Raw genomic sequence first — 22,248 nt, 5'->3', positions numbered from 1 at the left:
CCACTGCAGACGACCGAGTACCGCGAACACTTTGAACAGTCACCACCGTAGCACGAAAGTGTCGATTGCAGGACCTTTGGTAAGTCTCGTTTCAGTACACCGATATTACCAGTGTGTAGTTTCATCAGTTCTTTAAGAATTAAACTGCACCTTGCTTTCATATCCTGGCTGAATACCTTCTGTGCTTCACGCTTTTGTTCACGGGTGGACCCAGTAAACATGTCGGGACTGAAGTTAGCTTTGTGACCGCTGCACTTTCCACATTGGATCTAGAAGTTTCAAAGCACTATCAACTCCAGCAGATGATCTGGAATCTCCATCTGTTGTGACGTATTTTATGAGAATACCTTGTAGAGCCAAGTCTGTTCCGATATCTTTTCCCATCTCGTATTCCGACAGCGGAGCAAATGGCGGCAAGTTTGCTGTGCAGTCAGGATGACCACCGGGACACGTCACGTGAATACCTTTGTTTCTTAACCAGGCTCCGGTCCAACAAAGTTTATTCTGGAAGCAGGCACTTACAATGAATTTTCTTTCAGTCATTGTTTCACACGCAAGTCCTATAGCTTGTGATGCATTCTGGCCCGGTTTCTTCCGACTTGTTATTGTCGTGGAGTTGTATCTCCCATCCATGGCTATGTTAATTTCATCACGTTCATTTCCACGTTTCATGTTAATGTCTTTCAGTAGCTCCACTTTTTGTGCCATATCTTTTTCATTTCGATCTGTTACAGCCGTTGATACCTTGTATGATGTTCTCTGCATGCTGCTCCGACACGGTGGTGGAATGTCCATGCCTGCCAATAGCACTCTCGCTCTCGTATTGCCGACGGGAGTATCTTGGAGACCGATAGCAAGACCCACATTAGTTTTTGCTGCATTTGGGCCAGGTTTATTTGTCTTCACCTCATTGTACAATTTGCTTTCAGGAGCAGTGAAGTCACAATTCACACAGTGTAGTGTGACTTTCCAACAAAGACCCCACTTAACCTCTTTTAATATTTGCATTTCAGGCTCGTCGCACTCAGGGGAAGCTGTCGAGTGGTATCTGAAAGCTGCATTCCATGCATCTACCATTCTGTCATTGTCCATTATTCTCATGCCTTCTTTGTCTTTACACTGTTGTTCTTCTTTCATTTCAGACGCAGTACATGTACTCGTAATGGGACGTAGCAGGCGGACTGGCTGTGACGCACCTTCGCAATCTGGAGTGGATATGGTGGCTGAAGTGGGACTCGACTTCGTGACCAAGGCAAACTCGTCTATATTCATCCGGACTACTGGTCGCAACTTCTCAGTGTGAGATTCTGGACTTGCATGTTCATGCAGCAGAGTTTCAGCCTTATTCCAAGGTGCATGTCCCTTCTTGAACTGTGTCTTTCGTCTTGTATTGCCTTCCATGGATGTGACTCGTAGTGTATAAAACAGTGAAATACTTGTTGTGGTATGCATGTCCACCCTTAGATATATATATCAGTTCATGTGTGATGTCACTTTCAGTTCTGATACATTAAAACATTTCAATGCAGTGGCAGTTGACAGCTTTTTTTGTTCACTGTATATTCTGTACTGCATCTTTATAGGTTCTAATAGACCAAATCAATTCCTATTGCCGATAATGTTAACGTTTACTAATAAAACTGATATAAGCAGCGTTTCAACACACCCAGTAAGTACAGCAATAGAAAGTGTGGCACCTCACATCTAATCTACCTGCAAGAAAATGGGGGGGGGGGGGGGGGGGGGAGATTTAATTAATGTTTTCAATGGCAACCGTCATTTTTGCTGAAAATTGCACTTCCATTTTGGGGGGTGCCCCGCATTAGTTTCAACCTCTGGTATGTACTGCATAACAACTGTATGACAAATAAAAGTGTATTTATTTATTGTCAATGGATAATAGTATTTGCACAAATAATCAATGTCACATATTACTACCAATCACACCCACAGCTGCTTTTACTCCGTAAATGTTTGACGGTGCATGTCGAACTTTGACACGGAACTCTCTTCTTTGGTACTATGCAACCTGCAGGCCGGTGCCATTTCCTCTGCATTCAGGTGTGACCTGTTACGGTGTGCAGACACCTTGCTAATTACCCTCACCAGAATGACACTCGAGCAGTCCCTAATTTGTAATTGGCATATGTTGACTGTGTGCAGTATCCAAAATTTTACAGTTTTAAAGTTTACATTTTTTTTAAAAAGAGAACTTTGTGGGATTTTCTTTTTTGAAAATGTATCAATTTAAATTAAATTGAATTTTGTTTTTGAAAATCATATTCCTGCCAACTGCTATATTTCAATTGCAGAGAACACAATAAGGAGCAAGTTTCTTTTTGTTGTTCAGAAAAATGTCTGTAACTTTTAAAGTTATTGCATAATTACTAGTCCACTATTTGGAATAATTTGACGCAGATTGCCGCCTTTTGCGGCACAGGCAGTCCCCCATTTCACAGGCTCCAATAGCCATATTTGGTATCAAATATTCTTTTTATTGCCTGTATGCAACTTGACATATGTATTTAAATGCCATATGTGAGTTTGAGTGTCATGGTGAAAACAATTTTGGTCTGATAATCAGGCATCAGACTAGAGTTATCCACCCATTTGGTTGTCCAAAATACGGAAACTAATGCGAGAAAATATAGTTTTCTTGTTATGTGATTAATGGCTGGGGAGCTGCTTTGTATACTGGATTGTTACACTGGGTTTGACAGGTAAGAGGATGCAGTTAGTGAATATGTGCACTTGGTTTACACTGGATACTGCATAATGTCCCCCAGAGCACATTGAAGTCATGCAAAATTTGTGTAAAATGCACAGAAATGGGTGTGATTCGGTCCCTTAGCCCACGTGTGTTTGTTTACTTTGATATAACGCGGAAAAGAGCTGGACAACAGAGGTCGTCCTTTCGAGTGTTCACTGGGCCCAGGCAGGTAATGTTTCCTGTGAAATGCTAATGGCCTGGTGAAATTAATAAAAGTGCTACAGCCACTGGGGCTACATGAGAATACATAGTGAAATTAATTGTGGTCTGAGGCCTGATATAGTAGGATGTTTGACACAGGGTGACACACTTTGATACCTAATTGTGAGGTAACTATCACAGTTACAGGACTCAAAATGTACATGCTAATTGTCCAGATAGGTGGAAATCTGAAACTAATCAGTTTGGGTGAAGAATATTTTTTCTTTTTTAATTGAATTAAATTTTATTATATTTATATTTTCAGAATTTGTAATTTCCCAAATTATGACATGATTCAGCCTGCATTGTACCCCAATCAGGTCATAGGTCATTCTTTTCAATCAGAATGTATTTCTACACCCTGTGGTAGCCTCACTTTGAAGGTTAAGGTTAAATAAGTCAATATGGAGGATTTCTTCAATGATGTTTGACACAGGGTGACACACTTTGATACCTAATTGTGAGGTAACTATGACAGTTACAGGACTCAAAATGTACATGCTAATTGTCCAGATAGGTGGAAATCTGAAACTTATCAGTTTGGGTGATGAATATTTTTTTTCTTTCAATTAAATTCAATTTTATTATATTAATATTTTCAAAATTTGTAATTTCACAAATTATCACATGATTCAGCCTGCATTGTACCCGTATCAGGTCATAGGTCATTCTTTTCAATCAGAATGTATCCCTACACCCTGTGACAGCCTCACTTTGAGTATTAAGGCTAATTGAATAAGTCAAAATGGAGGCATTTTTTTCCAAAATACCGGAGGGTAATTTTTTCAAAATGTGATCCTGGGCCAAATGGTGAATGTATAATATGGAGTGGGCCTCCCAGACCAAATGGATATGGTGCTATTAAGTTCAAATCACCAATCACAGGCCAGTATCGTACAGTAAATGCTCACAGATTAACTTTCATGGTCTTTAATAAGGAGATGGACATAGATGGCAGTGACATCAGTCACCTGTGCCATAACCGTCTTTGTATGTTTAAAGATCACTTATCTGCTGAGCCACATGCAATTAACAGCTCGCGCATACAATGTGTGAACAGGGATGTCTGTCAGGGACACGGACAATACCCCCCCCCCCCCCCCCCCCCCCCCTCTTGCATCATCTCAGAATGCATAACATATAAGAATGTAAAACAATAACAAAGGTTAATTTAAAGAAATATTTTATGTCATAAAATCACATATAAATATCACATATAAATATCACATGATACATTTATTCAAAAGCATACATTTATTCACATTACTATTTTTTATTGTTTAAAGTCAATCTTCAATGTCTAGGGTTCATGTCCACAGCAGAAATGTTTACAACACACACTGTGAAGTCAATACAGACCAGTTCCTCTCCTAACACAAGCTGGTTCACAACACACACTGTGAAGTCAATACTGACCAGTTCCTCTCCTAACACAAGCTGGTTCACAACACACACTGGTTCACAACACACACTGTGAAGTCAATACAGACCAGTTCCTCTCCGTAACACAAGCTAGTTCACAACACACACTGTGAAGTCAATACAGACCAGTTCCTCTCCATAACACAAGCTGGTTCACAACACACACTGTGAAGTCAATACAGACCAGTTCCTCTCCGTAACACAAGCTGCACAACACACACTGTGAAGTCAATACAGACCAGTTCCTCTCCGTAACACAAGCTCAAAACACACTGTGAAGTCAGACCAGTTCCTCTCCGTACACAAGCTAGTTCACAACACACACTGTGAAGTCAATACAGACCAGTTCCTCTCCGTAACACAAGCTGGTTCACAACACACACTGTGAAGTCAATACAGACCAGTTCCTCTCCGTAACACAAGCTGGTTCATAACACACTGTGAAGTCAATACAGACCAGTTCCTCTCCATAACACAAGCTGGTTCACAACACACACTGTGAAGTCAATACAGACCAGTTCCTCTCCGTAACACAAGCTGGTTCACAACACACACTGTGAAGTCAATACAGACCAGTTCCTCTCCATAACACAAGCTGGTTCACAACACACACTGTGAAGTCAATACAGACCAGTTCCTCTCCGTAACACAAGCTGGTTCACAACACACACTGTGAAGTCAATACAGACCAGTTCCTCTCCGTACACACACACAACACACACTGTGAAGTCAATACAGACCAGTTCCTCTCCGTAACACAAGCTGGTTCACAACACACACTGTGAAGTCAATACAGACCAGTTCCTCTCCGTAACACAAGCTGGTTCACAACACACACTGTGAAGTCACAGACCAGTTCCTCTCCGTAACACAAGCTGGTTCACAACACACACTGTGAAGTCAATACAGACCAGTTCCTCTCCGTAACACAAGCTGGTTCACAACACACACTGTGAAGTCAATACAACACAAACACACAAGCTGGTTCACAACACACACTGTGAAGTCAATACAGACCAGTTCCTCTCCGTAACACAAGCTGGTTCACAACACACACTGTGAAGTCAATACAGACCAGTTCCTCTCCACAACACAAGCTGGTTCACAACACACACTGTGAAGTCAATACAGACCAGTTCCTCTCCAAGTAACACAAGCTACAGACCAGTTCCTCTCCGTAACACAAGCTGGTTCAACACACACTGTGAAGTCAATACAGACCAGTTCCTCTCCATAACACAAGCTGGTTCACAACACACACTGTGAAGTCAATACAGACCAGTTCCTCTCCGTAACACAAGCTGGTTCACAACACACACTGTGAAGTCAATACAGACCAGTTCCTCTCCGTAACACAAGCTGGTTCACAACACACACTGTGAAGTCAATACAGACCAGTTCCTCTCCTAACACAAGCTGGTTCACAACACACACTGTGAAGTCACTGTTCAGTACACACCAGTTCCTCTCCTGTAACACAAGTGGTTCACTGGTTCAAACACACACTGTGAAGTCAATACAGACCAGTTCCTCTCCGTAACACAAGCTGGTTCACAACACACACTGTGAAGTCAATACAGACCAGTTCCTCTCCGTAACACAAGCTGGGTTCTTTATATACTCAATATAATTAAAAACATTCACTATAAAACAATACTCCAAAATGCCTTATAGCCGGACTGAGAAAACACATGGAACCAGCATTTATTTGTACATCATAAATAAACATAAATCTACATATGATCTATAAACATTCCACTCCTAATAAACCCAATCTATTTTCAGATAACAATTCCATTTCCAGGTTAAAAAAAACAGAGATAAAACTCGGTGAGCAAAAGACTGGAAAATATCTATCCATCTAAATGAATTAATAATGAAAACTTGGCTGTTATTGGTTCGGTCACAAGAATAAACTCTGTAGACAGATGCTTCTCCTTACATACACATTTAGCATGTGCAAACTGATTTTGGTCATGAATATTCATGACCACTCTTAAAGGAGTATAAACCTAACAGATTTGTGTGGTGGTCTAGGAAAACCTGTCAGAAGTTGCTGGGACTAAAACTGAGATACGGGGAAAATGCACAATAAAGTCGCATGTGGTCACATTTTTTTCTTAAACCATAATAAAACCAATAAAGTATGTTCTCCTATAAGGAATATTTATAACATATGTTTATAATAAGATGTGTTTATTGATTGTTTTAGTTATGAATAATTAAATGTAATCTGCTAATTAGTGTTCATAAAGTAGTAAAATTTTACCAAGGTTTAAATACCTTTTTCTCACTGCGCATCCATATGATTACTACTGTGCATAAATACAGTTTACAATACTATTGCGAATTGTGTAAAGCAAGGAAAGTTTTCGATCGACTTCAGTACAAAAATTTCTAAATATTTACCAATATTTATTATTATACATAGAAATATTGACTTAATAATGTTTGTAAGAAATACAGGAAACAGCTAAGTACCATAAACATACATATCTGACTTCGTATTAGACAACATTGCTTTTTCATTTGATGGCCATGAACAGACAAGCTGGTGGCGCCAAAGCCGGTGATGAGAAAACAAAGTTTGCTCGCTGTTTGAACCAAATGACAATGCTCAACATGAGAAATATAGCAACTGAAATTGTTTTAGAAGAATTAATGAGCTACTACTTTATATCATGTTCCTTAAATGATAATGATGTAAACGGTGAAAGTGAACATGTTTCCGAGACGGATGTAAACAATGACAGTTGTGGCTGTGACACAGCAGCTGATGTATGCCTTGAAAATCTGGCAGATGAGATTGTTCCTTCAATTGTGGACAATTCGACAACAGGCCTGGTTTGGAAGTTAGTTGTACATGTAAGTTAAACAATGGTCAACCTTCCCACACTATTTTCATCAGATGAACTTAAAGATGTAAAGGTGTACAGTACCAGTTTTTGTAAATGTCACATGAAGAACTTGATATTGCCATCTTGTCGAAGCTGTCATGTTTTTGTAAATGTCACATGAAGAACTTGATATTGCCATCTTGTCGAAGCTGTCATGTTTTTGATGCACCTATCGTCAGTGACAACAAAGTCTCGAAAAAAGGATCAGACAAAGTGCAAGGTATAATGTACACATTTTTATTACCATAGATTTAGAATTTGCAGAGATGTATTTAAATTTCTTAATGGAATAGGGCCAGATGAGTTGAATGCATTAATTAAAAGTTGCTTCTGTTGAAGCTAGTCCACAAGAACAAAAACAAACAACCCACTAATGCCATTATTATACCTGGCCGTAGACCAGTGTCACTAGAAGACGGATGTCAAACTTCTGTCAACCAACTGCAGTAAGAAGGTGGTTTACAAACAGTACTGTCTTGCAGTGGATGTTGCTGGCACTCGGGAAGTTGTATATCGAACATTTCGAAGATTATGGCAGCATTTAGTTCCATTTGTGGTAACCATACGTTCAGCAACAGATCTGTGTTAGTACAGTCAGTCGGGGGTTTCCAAACACGCCCGAAGTGCTAACCTTCCCGATTTCGAGAAGTGTTGCTGTTAGCGACACAGGAAAGTACATTATAGTTTTGATTTTGCTCAGCAAGAGCATTTCCCATCCAATCTGTTTGGAGAAAGAGCTGCTGTGCGTGAAATTGAAGAGCATTTACGCAGGGTGACGATGGAGCGGTCGCATACCAAAAAGTGTGCAGAACTGCAAAAGAAAACATGCCACCAGATGCACAACTTGGTCCTCACCCATTTTGCAGTTTTCACGGCAAAGCACATTAAAGTTTTCATTTTGCTCAGCAAGAGCATTTCTCATCCAATTTGTTACAGCTGGGACCCATCTACTTCAAGTGTCCCCGGAAATGCAGCCTCTTTGGAGTAGCATGCGAGGCACTTCCTAAACAAGTTAAGTTTTCTGTTGTGTGACTGGGAAAAACATTATGGGCTAGGTGAATTGCATCTACATCTACATGCAGACAACTGTAGTGGGTAGAACAAAAATTCCTGCATGATGTGGTACTTGATGTGTCGGTCGAGTACTCACTGGATGCCATCAGAGTATAACAATATCATTTCTTTTGACTGGCCATACCAAATTTAGTTGTGATTGGTGCTTTGGTCTTGTGAAACGGCTGTATCTCAAAGATATTGCAGATGTTGTGTATGATTCTTCACGTGTGAATGTTGCATAGCTGTGTGGCAATGAAGGTGGTGATGTGACTGTACCAACATTTGACTGAACCAACTTTTTAGGGACATACTTTCGGAAAATTGTGGGTATTGAGAAATACCACCATTTTCATTTTCCCCACAAATCAACAATTGTTCAAATGCAGGAATTCCCAGATTCTGAACATACTGAAGTGAACTTGGTAAAGAAAGATTTACTAGCTGTGGACGAAATGCCTTCAGTTTTCAACCTATCAGATAGTCATGATATTCAACCACCAACGCAGAAAATTAAAGTAATGTGTAGCAGAGGTCGAGGTAGACGAGGTCGCTGATGTGCAAACAGTGACTACTACCACAGTGTTATAGAAACATTCAGTGGAGATAAATTATTGATGACTGCAACAATGTTATAAAAACATTCAGTGGATATAAATCATTGACAGCGACAATGTTGTTAAAACATCCAGTGTACATAAATTATTGATGACTGAGACAGTGTTATAAACACATTCAATGGATATAAATTGGTGACAGCGACAATGGATGTTATCAAAACATTTCAGGATTTATAAATGAATGACACTACAGTAATGAGAGGCAGTGTAATACATGCATGCAAGTTTTTTGTTTTTGTTTTTTTCTTTGTTCTAGTATGTAAGATTATGGATTTAAAGTACTTCAGCCTTGATATTGTTAATATGCTTGGGGATAATGCATGTTTTAAATTTTATTATGTCTGTTTTGTTTACCTTTGACCTAACTTAAAAAAACAGAAAGTAGTTTTGTTCAATAAATTAGTTGTTACATGCCAATTTTAGTTTTTTGTGTATCATTGATGTCTCATTTGGTATGAAAAATATGTATTTTCTTAGTTAATTTGGATATACTTAACATGGTTAAAATAATTAAAACATGATAAAATCATTACTCTTTTACTTGATCAAACTTTAGATGCCATTTTCTCAGCTTCTGTTTTCCGAATAGTATCGCCTTTAAAATGTCATATCTTTGGTTCTAAATGGAATATTTAGATAATTCAAACTCAGAATGGTATGTAGTTGTTAATAATAAAAAGGTGTATGTAATTCTTTTTACCATGTGATGGGTTTTTCCTAGACTACCACACATTTTTCCTGCTTTACTGCATATCACAGGAAAATGTAATTCACAACACACACTGTGAAGTCAATACAAACTAGTTCTTCTCCATAACACAAGCTGGTTGACAACACACACTGTGAAACACTTCTCCCACACAAGCTAGTTCTTCAACACACACTGTGAAGTCAATACAATACAGACTAGTTCTTCTCCATAACACAAGCTGGTTGACAACACACACTGTGAAGTCAATACAGACTAGTTCTTCTCCATAACACAAGCTGGTTGACAACACACACTGTTAAGTCAATACAGACTAGTTCTTCTCCATAACACAAGCTGGTTGACAACACACACTGTTAAGTCAATACAGACTAGTTCTTCTCCATAACACAAGCTGGTTGACAACACACACTGTTACAACACACACTGTTAAGTCAATACAGAAAGTAGATCTGAACCTATATTTGGTTAGGAACAGATCCTTGTGACACCATCCTAGACTGGCCTGTCTGTCCAAAAAATGATAATGGCTTAGTGTGAGAAAAACCTACTGTCATCACACAGGATACTCTTACAAATTACTAGCAGAGGTTTTCTTTTAAATCCACTTTCCAACCGACATAACAGCACTGCCACAGCCTCTGATATAATGTTTGCATCTCTTGACTTTACCAAATGGTCATAGATCTATAATTACCAACATGCATATTGTTGCTCAACTTAGTATAATGAGAGCTGGTGTGGCTGTAGGCGGTCATTCATCCACATACTAACCGAGCCCGCTGTTGCTGATTATCTGTACCATGACAACCTGGGTTACAGCATGGAACAGCTATGTCCTAAGAAACATCAATATGAGATCACTGTTTGGTTACCACGTGTGTACCCCAAACAAACTAAATCCTTTATTCTCTCAGAGAAGGAACATTTCTTAGTGCTAACTGAAAGAGTAGCCTAACAGTATTATGTCAATATGTATACAAGATGTGGTATTTATTATCCTGTCTGAGGAAAAACATATCTTGGTGTAAATCAAAAGGAGTATAGCCTACGAGGAAGATACACATTAAACTATGTGCCACAAGTGGCTAAACAAACTCTGTGTCACATGCCATCTAGTCCATTGGAAAGTGTACTCAAAGGATCTGTTGCTTGCAATTGATAGGAATAATCCACCAGTAACAGTAGGTTAACCCTTAAGCTAACCAATTACCTTCTGACCTGAAAAACATTTTGCAGTCTAGCTGCTTCAACCAAACCAGATTTCTCATGCTTGTATCCATCTATAGGTCGAGGCATGTCCGTCCTAAGCACAATCTCCAACATTAGGAAGAATTGAATCCAGGACAGAATGAAGGACAGTCACATTTGAGGGTTGACCAAATTTGCAATAAGATTTTAATAACATGCCATATAGGTCATGTCATGAATAAATTAGGTGGTCAAATAAATCTGAGGTAAAATATCCGACTGTTACCCATTATTGTTAGTTTTAGGGTTAGGGTTAATTTAAGAGTTAGGGTTAGTTTTAGGGTCAGGGTTAGTTTTAGGGTTATGGTTAGTTTTAGGGTCAGGTTTAGTTTTAGGGTTAGGGTTAGTTTTAGGTTAGGGTTAGTTTTAGGGTTAGGGTTAGTTTTAGGGTTAGGGTTAGTTTTAGGGTCAGGGTTAGTTTTAGGGTTAGGGTTAGTTTTAGAGTTAGGGTGAGGTTCCCTTTATACATATATCGATATAATGGGGTAACAGGCGGAAATCTTTCCAAATTTGACTGCTCAGCCGAAATATTTACCGATTAGAGCAAAGTAGATGGGCTGCCAATATAAAGTGTATTGGACTATTTATAAAAAAAACACATAATGTTTTTAATGTCAGACCAAAACATTTAAAGTCCAATAAAAGCCTAATCACGAAGGACAGGTCCTAGAAAAGGTTGGCCACTTGGTTGTGTCTGTGATGCTGATAAAACTTTGATCAAGGTGACAAGATGTCTACAACAGGAGTGGATTAAACCTTTTATCTCTGTCCAGTATCTCTTGAATTTTTATATTGATGTTGATCATCACTTTAGTTTTGCATTTACCATAGTTTGACACCCAATAGCCGATGTAATTTGTGTGCTGGAGTTTTATTAAACATCTATTCTATTCTATTCTATTCTATTCTGTCTGTCCAGTATCAACATTTGGTGGAGTCCATATACAATCGCATTTTCAATGTACCAGCATCATTCTGCTACACTGTGGTCATATCTTGTTTGCAGCATCTATTGATAACTCTGGTGTGTGTTCCACATTGCCACTGTCCTTTAGGGTCATACATCACTTGTTGGTTGTAACTGGTGTGTGTTCCACATTGCCGCTGTCCTTTAGGGTTGTACATCACTGTGTTTTAGGGTCGTACATTCACTGAATGTACTGAGCTTACATCCCTTGCTGGTTGTAACTGGTGTGTGTTCCACATTGCCACTGTCCTTTAGGGTCATACATCACTTGTTGGTTATAACTGGTGTGTGTTCCACATTGCCACTGTCCTTTAGGGTCGTACATCACTTGTTGGTTGATAACTGGTGTGTGTTCCACATTGCCACTGTCCTTTAGGGTCGTACATCACTTGTTGGTTGTAACTGGTGTGTGTTCCACATTGCCACTGTCCTTTAGGGTCGTACATCACTTGTTGGTTGTAACTGGTGTGTGTTCCACATTGCCACTGTCCTTTAGGGTCGTACATCACTTGCTGGTTGTAACTGGTGTGTGTTCCACATTGCCACTGTCCTTTAGGGTCGTACATCACTTTTCAGGGCTTGTAACTGGTGTGTGTTCCACATTGCCACTGTCCTTTAGGGTCGTACATCACTTGCTGGTTTTGTAACTGGTGTGTGTTCCACATTGCCACTGTCCTTTAGGGTCACTTGTGTACATCACTTGTGTGGTTATAACTGGTGTGTGTTCCACATTGCATTGCACTGTCCTTTAGGGTCGTACACACTTGTTGGTTGTAACTGGTGTGTGTGTGTTCCACATTGCCACTGTCCTTTAGGGTCGTACATCACTTGTTGGTTGTAACTGGTGTGTGTTCCACATTGCCACTGTCCTTTAGGGTCGTACATCACTTGCTGGTTGTAACTGGTGTGTGTTCCACATTGCCACTGTCCTTTAGGGTCGTACATCACTTGTTGGTTGTAACTGGTGTGTGTTCCACATTGCCACTGTCCTTTAGGGTCATACATCACTTGCTGGTTGTAACTGGTGTGTGTTCCACATTGCCACTGTCCTTTAGGGTCGTACATCACTTGCTGGTTGTAACTGGTGTGTGTTCCACATTGCCACTGTCCTTTAGGGTCATACATCACTTGGGCAGTAATATGGTTTAGCAGCTAACTGGTGTGTGTTCCACATTGCCACTGTTTTAGCTGCGTCAAAACAAATGATGGCGTCTTGTGAATTGTGTCATTCCATGGATAGCGAAGTCAGATGTGTATAATTAAAGCACAGTTCTGGTTGTATTTTGCATTAGTAATCAAATTTAAAATATGGTAACCCGATGCAGTAACTAACAGAGATAAATCAGTGTATACAGTTAGCGAATCGCCCAAGGCAGCCATGACCTTGACGTCTCTGAGGTGAAGGCCAAGAACTGCAAGTAAGAAATAAAAACATTTTTAACAGGGTGACCAACCTAATGAAAATATTTTTTTCAGGAATTTCCTGATTTTTAAAAAAACAATTTAAGCGAGCGAATGCACTTTTCAAAAATAAAACTTAACACACACAAATGGACTTTTCAAAAATGTAATTTAAAGTGTGAAAATGCCATTTTTTAAACCTATATTTGCTAAATATCAACAACATGTGCCCTAGCAGTGGCACATAAATGTAAAAAATACAGTAATTCAAGTTAAAATGAGAAATATTTGGCATCAATTCCATAATTCCGAATGTTAGAAATTCAGGATTTTTCTGAAAATTCCGGAAGGTTGGTCACTCTGTTTTAATACAAATACAACAAATAAAACAGAAAGAATCGAAAGAAGGAAAAAAAATTCAAGACGATTATTCCATAAACGGGTTCTTGAATTGCTTCTCTCCTTTGATACAAAACATTCCATAATCTGAATCACAGATAAGTGTATGCGTATATAATAAACATATTCAATATTACGTTTTCACAACATTATTACATATATTAGATCGGCTGATCCGTTAGTATATCGCTTTGTTAGTTGCTCTGGCAGTTGGTCAGTTGGCAGTCAGAAAGTTCATCCCACCGGCAGCCCTTAGTTGGACTGCAAAAGACAAGCACAAATGCACTTTTATTACATTCGTCATGTTTCACTATCAACGACGAATATCGTCACATATCTACTACACTATTTGCAAGATGACATCATCTTTTTACGCATTTGAGGTCAGGTCAAGAATAATAGGCTTAAGAGCCCACATTTTCAGCTATAACAACTGGAGATAGTGTTTGAATTTTGACCTTGATAAGCAAAAGTAGTGAAACAAATACAGAGTATAGTGCTTCATGAGCAGGGAACAACTGAATCATCTATTCCAAATTTTCTGTGAAGCTAATGATGACAGTTATTGCTAGATTATGCGTTGCTCAATTAGATTTGTTTGTTTACAAAACAGACCACAGGCCTTTCCCCAGATTTTTTTAAAGGCGGTTACATATTCAAAATTTAGCTACAAGCAGGAGTTCTAGATTATTATTTTTTTAATTCATTGCCGTAGGCCAGTGAATTAAAAAAAAATCAGTGCTGGATATTCTTTAAAAATCCATTTGCCCAGTTTTAACCACTCATAAAATACTGAAAGTAAACAGTTTTACATTGTAATACTAGAAAGTAATTAAGAACTTTTTTTTTCAAATTCGTATTATCAATAATTGGATTACATAAAGGATTAAAAAATACAAAAGAAAAACAAAAAACAACAAAAAAAGCAGAAAAAAAACACCCCAACAACTTGCAATTTGATGTACATTGCTTTTAAGTTTGTCCCTTTACACCACAAATGTAGAAAACTACTACTACTACTACTAATAATAATAATGAATAATTTATAAAATAATAATGCCATGCTCATTGATATTTAAAATAGTTGCTTGATATTGAAGTATTTAATTTAGTAACTTAGTTGAAAATAACAGAACATCAAGTTTTATTAAAATAATTCATATTCTGCATATTATCTAATATTGGAAGAAAATAAAGCTTAAGGCAATAGCGTAATACATTTTAAATAATAATTTCAAAAAACAAACAATACAAACGGTGTACATTTAAGGTTTTGCACAAAAATTATTAAAACTGTGCACCCTTTGATGATCGTTTGGATTGCGCTGTTACACTGATGACTGTATGTACTAGACCAGGGCTCGAAATGCAGTGTTAGTACATGCACCGGTGCATGTAGCCCGAGTACTCTGACTGTAAGAGAGCTAGACGGACATTTGGACATAAACACGCTCTCATTACAGTCAGAGACCAACCTATGTCTTTTTTTGGCAATTCCTGACTACCAAACGGTAGGCAACGAGTCCCGCTCTAATACCACAACAATCCTATGTTTGACGTCAAATACCTTTACATCAATCATTTTCGAGTTAAGTGATAAAATAAAATCCACATTATTAATCACTAATACACATACTACAGAAAGAAACCCGACAGCACCCACATTCAGCTACGCTTCGTGAAACTCCGTCGCAACAATTGCAAAGCTCGGCGATCTATTTCGAGACAGTAGACCACGTGATCGCGCACTGGGCGATTAAGCCTTGTGCAGCAGTTACAGGGGCCGTATATCAAGCGAAGTTACAACATGGAAGAGTTGGCTAATGCCGTTTTGGATGAATTTGGATTTCAAAACGTCATTAAACCAAAAAATTACACATTATTGATTCCATTTTGAATTTGAAGGATACATTTGGGGTGTTATCGACAGGATACGGCAAAAGTATGTGCTACGTACTGCCTCCTCTTATGAGACGACCCCTGTAACTGCTGCACAAGGTGGAATCGCCCAGTCTCGAAATAGATCGCCGAGCTTTGTAATTGTTGCGACGGAGTGTCACGAAGCGTAGCTGAATGTGGGTGCTGTCGGGTTTCTTTCTGTAGTATGTGTATTAGTGATTAATATGTGGATTTTTTTTTATCACTTAACTCGAAAATGATTGATGTAAAGGTATTTTTTGTCAAACATAGGATTGTTGTGGAATTAGAGCGGGACTCGTTGCCTACCGTTTGGTAGTCAGGAATTGCCAAAAAAAGACATAGGTTGGTCTCTGACTGTAATGAGAGCGTGTTTATGTCCAAATGTCCGTCTAGCTCTCTTACAGTCAGAGTACTCGGGCTACGGTGCATGCTGATGTTTGCGTGTGCATGTAACTTTTAAAACTGGGTGCACGCGGTGCATGCTAATATTTTTCAAGTACTGTGTATTGCGTATACTAGTATCCTGTTGTCTACCAGATTCAGACTCAAGTTGTTGAATTTTGCGTATGCATTTCGTAATTTGTTCGCCACATGAAAACGATAACTTTTATCTTATGGGCGCATCCATTTTGTATCCCATAATCCTACTTACAACAATGGCGCCCTTTCGGTCATTTCCGTGAAATATATTTGCGAAAATTGCCGGCAATATCTCGGTTATATCCGTGAACGGTATTAGGGAAGGGGGTCGAGACCGACTTTGGGGTATCCACGCGCATAACACAGTTGTTGTCGTCACTGACAAATTGAACTCCGCCAGATCTGTGATCAATACAAAGCACCGTAACTGCCTAGAACATTTTCGACCTCAGATATGGGCACTTGATCAGATGATTTGCGAACGTGCAGGTGCGTTACTCGCGTAGTTGACTCGAAGTCAGCCAGTGATTATTTCAATCGCAACTTCTCGTCGAATTCCGTAGGCTAATTTATATTATACCAACAGATCTTATCGAGTTAAAAAAGTTGATAACTTGCTTAATACAAAACACAAATATTCGTACGTTTTTGTAATAGGCCTATTATAGATTTCTGTAAGGCGTTTACTTTGGGTGAAATTTTCAAATTTGATCAAGAATCAGTAATAAACGCAGTTGTATAACGTTCCAGTACTGTTAATAAATAAATAAATATAGGTATTGCCGAATAATTCCGAATAGCATCGTATAAAAAAAAAAAACGAAGTTGCCTTATATTTGGTGCATGCAGAATTATAATGGTGCATGTAACTTTTTTTTCAGCATGCACCTGGTGCATGTAGATTTTTTTCTTCATTTCTAGCCCTGTAGACTAACAATGTTTTGGGTACCAGTGTAAAAAAACCCCACAAAAAACCCATGCAGAATCGTACTTTGTTTTCCAAAATTACTTTTTAATTTGGACTTCAATAAATGAATGAGGTAGATAAACAATATTAAAGATGGATCATTTACTACTGGTGGCTGCCAAATATATTTGTAAATAATGTTCTATTGTAAATTTCATAACAAACTGGTATTGTATTTTTTGCATATGATCGTACTGTTTGATGAGGGATTTTTTCACTGGCCATCAGCATGATAGGGCATGGGCACTTGAATTCAAGGTGTAGCGGCAATCGATTTAAAGTGCTTATACAACGGTCAAAAACAAAGTGCTTACATTGCAGGTTAAGGCATAGCGACCCACTCTAGTACGCCTTATGCCCCTGGGGAAAACCCTGGACCTATTTATATGCGATATGACATACCGGATCACTTCTTCACAACACGTGAATTGTCTAAAGTAAAACCTACACTATCAATGATTATTTATTTGTTGAATTTAAGCGGGATTAGTTCTCATTATTATAAGTACAAACAAAAATTAATTGTTGTCAGGTGATAGGTTTGTCAGTTTAACCGTGGCTTATTTAAAGGTGCTGCTTATGTATGAATAAAGGTCAGAATTTTGTCAATATTCGGTGTTGCATGTTATTTACCAGTGCATGTAATTGTCCGAAAAATACACATGCAGCCTGCAGATAGCATGCGAACCTAAACCCAAAAATATTCTTTTCTATCTGATTGTTATTGTTCTGTAAACTCATGTTCATAAGTATACACTGCTGGCACTAAAGTCTGCACACCTAAGCATTTGCGATATTTTAAAAGCAAAATCAACCCATGAAAATATTTGTTTTACTGTCATATTGTTGCAAAAAAGTAAACACCTTACTGGTGGTCATCTCTTTTAAAATCTAGCCACAAACACTTTATTAGTGGCAACCCCTCATTTTCAGTAACCTGATGGATGGCACATACATAAACAGACTATAGCTAATGTGATCACCAGTAGTCATTTTGAACCTGGACGTGTCAACCGGAGGGAAATTTAAAATATACTTGTCTTTCTTTTATAGATGTAAAGTTTGACTTTTATTTCGTTTGGAGATTCAAATTGTTTCAGATCTGTGATTTATATAATACAAATTTTCTGTAAACTCCTGTAAGCTGAAATTTCAAATTGTCTCTTGAACGGGAATGATTTACTTGACACAATGACAGATGCTCTGAAAGTGTTTTTGCTACGCTTAGAAGAGCATGCTATTTGTGCATTAATGTGGTATTGTATTGAATTAAACTGTTAAAGATTACACTTTTATATATTTCTTTGGATAATTTTATTAATTTCGGAGGACTTAAAATAACGCTGTTTACTTGTTTCTTTACATACCAAACACTTGTTTACGGAAGCGATGCAACGTAAAGATGTGCAGACTTTTGTGCCGTGCAGCAGACCTTCGTTTTTGACGGGTGCGAGCGCTACCACTCCTGTGAACCCCTGTCAACTCAATCTGACGTGCGCGAAATAACGCGCCCCTAAATTGAACTAATCACGCTTGTATTTTTGGTTTTTAACTCTGTCATTTTAATTGTTTTCTGAATTCAATCGACAACGCCACAAACCTTTACATTCCGTTCACAATGAACTTCCTAGAATACTTTGTTTATCAACTGAAACACGATTGGTTGGTTGTATTTACACTGAGACAATCAGATATGAGTTCTCTTTTTATTAAGATCTCGTCGGTTTGACATTCGGGAAAACTCGGGAACTTTGTTGTTCCATAATTCTACTGAACGAAAAAAACATGACAACCAACATGCAACTTAGCACATTTCTAAAATAGAACATCGACCATTCTGCTATTGGCTAAAATACCCCCAAAAACGAATGATATATTGTTATTTTAGTTTTGTTTAATTTCGTACAATGCAGGTAAATGATCGCGAAATTTATTTTACACACGTACAGAAAAAAATAATAGGTACGTCGTCCAATAATTCTATGATGTGTATGTTTTTACATGTTGATATCACAGTTACGAGTAAACGCGTACACCAACAAAAAAATAATTTAGTACAGCAGGTTTTGTTTTCATCTATAGCATAGCGAGTAGTCTATTTCTACTTTCTGTTTTACGAAATCGATAACTGTTGTGTTCGTTGTGTTTCTTTTTCTTGTGTAAGACTGCAATGGCCCATTCATTCATCTTTGAGAACAACCACCGTATTAGTTAAATTAGGATATTTATTTTGAAAGCACAAAACATTAACTCATAAGATATTTAATTTAGAAATCATTACTCCTCAAACTTAATCATGTTCATGGGTGCAATTCCTCTTGGTCTGTTGCCTCTAATTCTGATTATTCTGAGGGGTGCGATTTTCCCTCCTCTGCATTTTGAGGAGTGTGATTTTCTTGTGCACGGTTCGCGAAATCAACATCCGATTAGTTGTCATCGGCATGTCGTTCATTTATGAGGGTTTTCTTGACAGTTCACGAACATTTTCATAAATAATAAAGTTCAGAAAAGTAAGTGTCTAAATGCAAAACTTTACAAACCCCTAAAACCATTAATTTTACTAAGTTGTTTTTGTTTATTCCTTAAAATTACCGATATCGGGTCCACATGATTCGTAGAAATTGACTTAAAATGGAGAAAGATGAATTAACATTCGGTGCATGTCACATGTCCTCACACGTGCCATATCAACAAGGCCAACGCATTTAATTTTTACGATTTTTAAGACCCCTGTTGTTAGAATTTGTTTTCAATTATTATATTCGATCTGCAAAAGGTATGCTACATTTTTATGCCTCTATTGTAGTGAATAGTATTCATAATCCATTCATAACAATTGTAAATAATTTTGAGTGTATAAATTGTTAATTAAGATTAAGAATCAATTCATTAAAAAAAAAAAAAATTACAAACTATTCACTGGTATAAACGTAATGCCTATCAGCATGGACATCAAGTGTTATTCATGTGTTGATAAAACGCGGACCGGACCAGAACGCTAGACAAATTGAATTTTTCCTTTAAAAAAACATATTAACCTAAGTATTCGTCAACTGTGCATAGTTAAGAAACATATATTTTTTCAGGCATAGCAAACAATGGTCTTGCCTATAGCTAAGCAGATATGCATCTGTCAGTTTGATATGCCAAAATCAAGAGGCAATGTTACCCTTCCAATATTCCATAATCATACTGTCAACGTCGCTCACTGGCTGAAATAGCGGTGTGATCCCTTAAGGTTAAATAAGTCAATATGGAGGATTTCTTCAATGATGTTTGACACAGGGTGACACACTTTGATACCTAATTGTGAGGTAACTATGACAGTTACAGGACTCAAAATGTACATGCTAATTGTCCAGATAGGTGGAAATCTGAAACTTATCAGTTTGGGTGATGAATATTTTTTTTCTTTCAATTAAATTCAATTTTATTATATTAATATTTTCAAAATTTGTAATTTCACAAATTATCACATGATTCAGCCTGCATTGTACCCGTATCAGGTCATAGGTCATTCTTTTCAATCAGAATGTATCCCTACACCCTGTGACAGCCTCACTTTGAGTATTAAGGCTAATTGAATAAGTCAAAATGGAGGCTTTTTTTCAAAAATACCAGAGGGTAATTTTTTCAAAATGTGATCCTGGGCCAAATGGTGAATGTATAATATGGAATGGGCCTCCCAGACCAAATGGATATGGTGCTATTAAGTTCAAATCACCAATCACAGGCCAGTATCGTACAGTAAATGCTCACAGATTAAGTTTCATGGTCTTTAATAAGGAGATGGACATAGATGGCAGTGACATCAGTCACCTGTGCCATAACCGTCTTTGTATGTTTAAAGATCACTTATCTGCTGAGCCACATGCAATTAACAGCTCGCGCATACAATGTGTGAACAGGGATGTCTGTCAGGGACACGGACAATACCCCCCCCCCCCCCCCCCCGCCTCTTGCATCTCAGAATGCATAACATATAAGAATGTAAAACAATAACAAAGGTTAATTTAAAGAAATATTTTATGTCATAAAATCACATATAAATATCACATATAAATATCACATGATACATTTATTCAAAAGCATACATTTATTCACATTACTATTTTTTATTGTTTAAAGTCAATCTTCAATGTCTAGGGTTCATGTCCACAGCAGAAATGCTGTCATGCAAACTGATAGTTCCTATATTATATGTATCGCTTGAAAGTTTGTGACAAAAATTACTTTGAATAACTGTGGTCACAGGAGTTGTCTGCTCTTTGACTGTCAATATCTAATAATCCTTTCTTGTAGTCAGCTTGTTGATCTCTGTGCAAATGTTTATATTGTAAGTGATCTCTAATTTTACTTCCTTGCTGGACTAAGTGCCTTTTAACCACCTGTGGATTGTTTTGATATCTTTTTTGATAGTCCGACTCTTTGTCCATCGGACGCAGTGAACGCCTCACCCGAGCTGACAGTTCGATGCCACAGTACTTGCACTTTTCTATCATCGATGTTCCTGGGGCGTTGTTCAGCCTGTGGATGGTGGATGCAGCTCTCCCAGTCATCGTTCGTGAATAGTTCACATTCTTAGGTAAGGAAACACTGAGAGAACGGTTCGCAGCCTCACATTTCTGTGTGTCTGTATACAGTTTCATTTGCTCTACAGCTGAAATACTTAGTTTAATCTTCAGCAGTTCCAGTACTAACGTTTTGTCATTTTCATTCATATTCAGCTCTGTGATTCTGTGTGTACCCAGGAACATGGATCGGTGCCACCAGTTGTTCGTTATTCCTCCACTGCAGACGACCGAGTACCGCGAACACTTTGAACAGTCACCACCGTAGCACGAAAGTGTCGATTGCAGGACCTTTGGTAAGTCTCGTTTCAGTACACCGATATTACCAGTGTGTAGTTTCATCAGTTCTTTAAGAATTAAACTGCACCTTGCTTTCATATCCTGGCTGAATACCTTCTGTGCTTCACGCTTTTGTTCACGGGTGGACCCAGTAAACATGTCGGGACTGAAGTTAGCTTTGTAACCGCTGCACTTTCCACATTGGATCTAGAAGTTTCAAAGCACTATCAACTCCAGCAGATGATCTGGAATCTCCATCTGTTGTGACGTATTTTATGAGAATACCTTGTAGAGCCAAGTCTGTTCCGATATCTTTTCCCATCTCGTATTCCGACAGCGGAGCAAATGGCGGCAAGTTTGCTGTGCAGTCAGGATGACCACCGGGACACGTCACGTGAATA

General features: G+C 38.2%; 2 long non-coding RNA genes across 2 annotated transcripts in view; both read left to right on the top strand.

Annotated features, from left to right (window-relative positions):
- The window catches only part of LOC121367202, a 33,170-nt gene continuing 10,922 nt past the window's right edge, over positions 1-22,248 (top strand). The window contains exon 1 of the long non-coding RNA XR_005957346.1: positions 1-79. This is a non-coding gene — a long non-coding RNA (uncharacterized LOC121367202). The remainder of the gene's footprint in view (positions 80-22,248) is intronic.
- LOC121367201 lies at positions 1,204-21,783 on the top strand. The gene is made up of 3 exons (XR_005957345.1): positions 1,204-1,352; positions 21,417-21,582; positions 21,725-21,783. It is a non-coding gene; the product is annotated as an uncharacterized LOC121367201 (long non-coding RNA).

The sequence above is a fragment of the Gigantopelta aegis genome, unplaced genomic scaffold, assembly GCF_016097555.1.
Source record: "Gigantopelta aegis isolate Gae_Host unplaced genomic scaffold, Gae_host_genome scaffold1913, whole genome shotgun sequence".
Taxonomy (NCBI): domain Eukaryota; kingdom Metazoa; phylum Mollusca; class Gastropoda; order Neomphalida; family Peltospiridae; genus Gigantopelta; species Gigantopelta aegis.
Note: the sequence above shows the minus strand (reverse complement) of the source record. Positions and strands in the feature narration are given on the sequence as shown.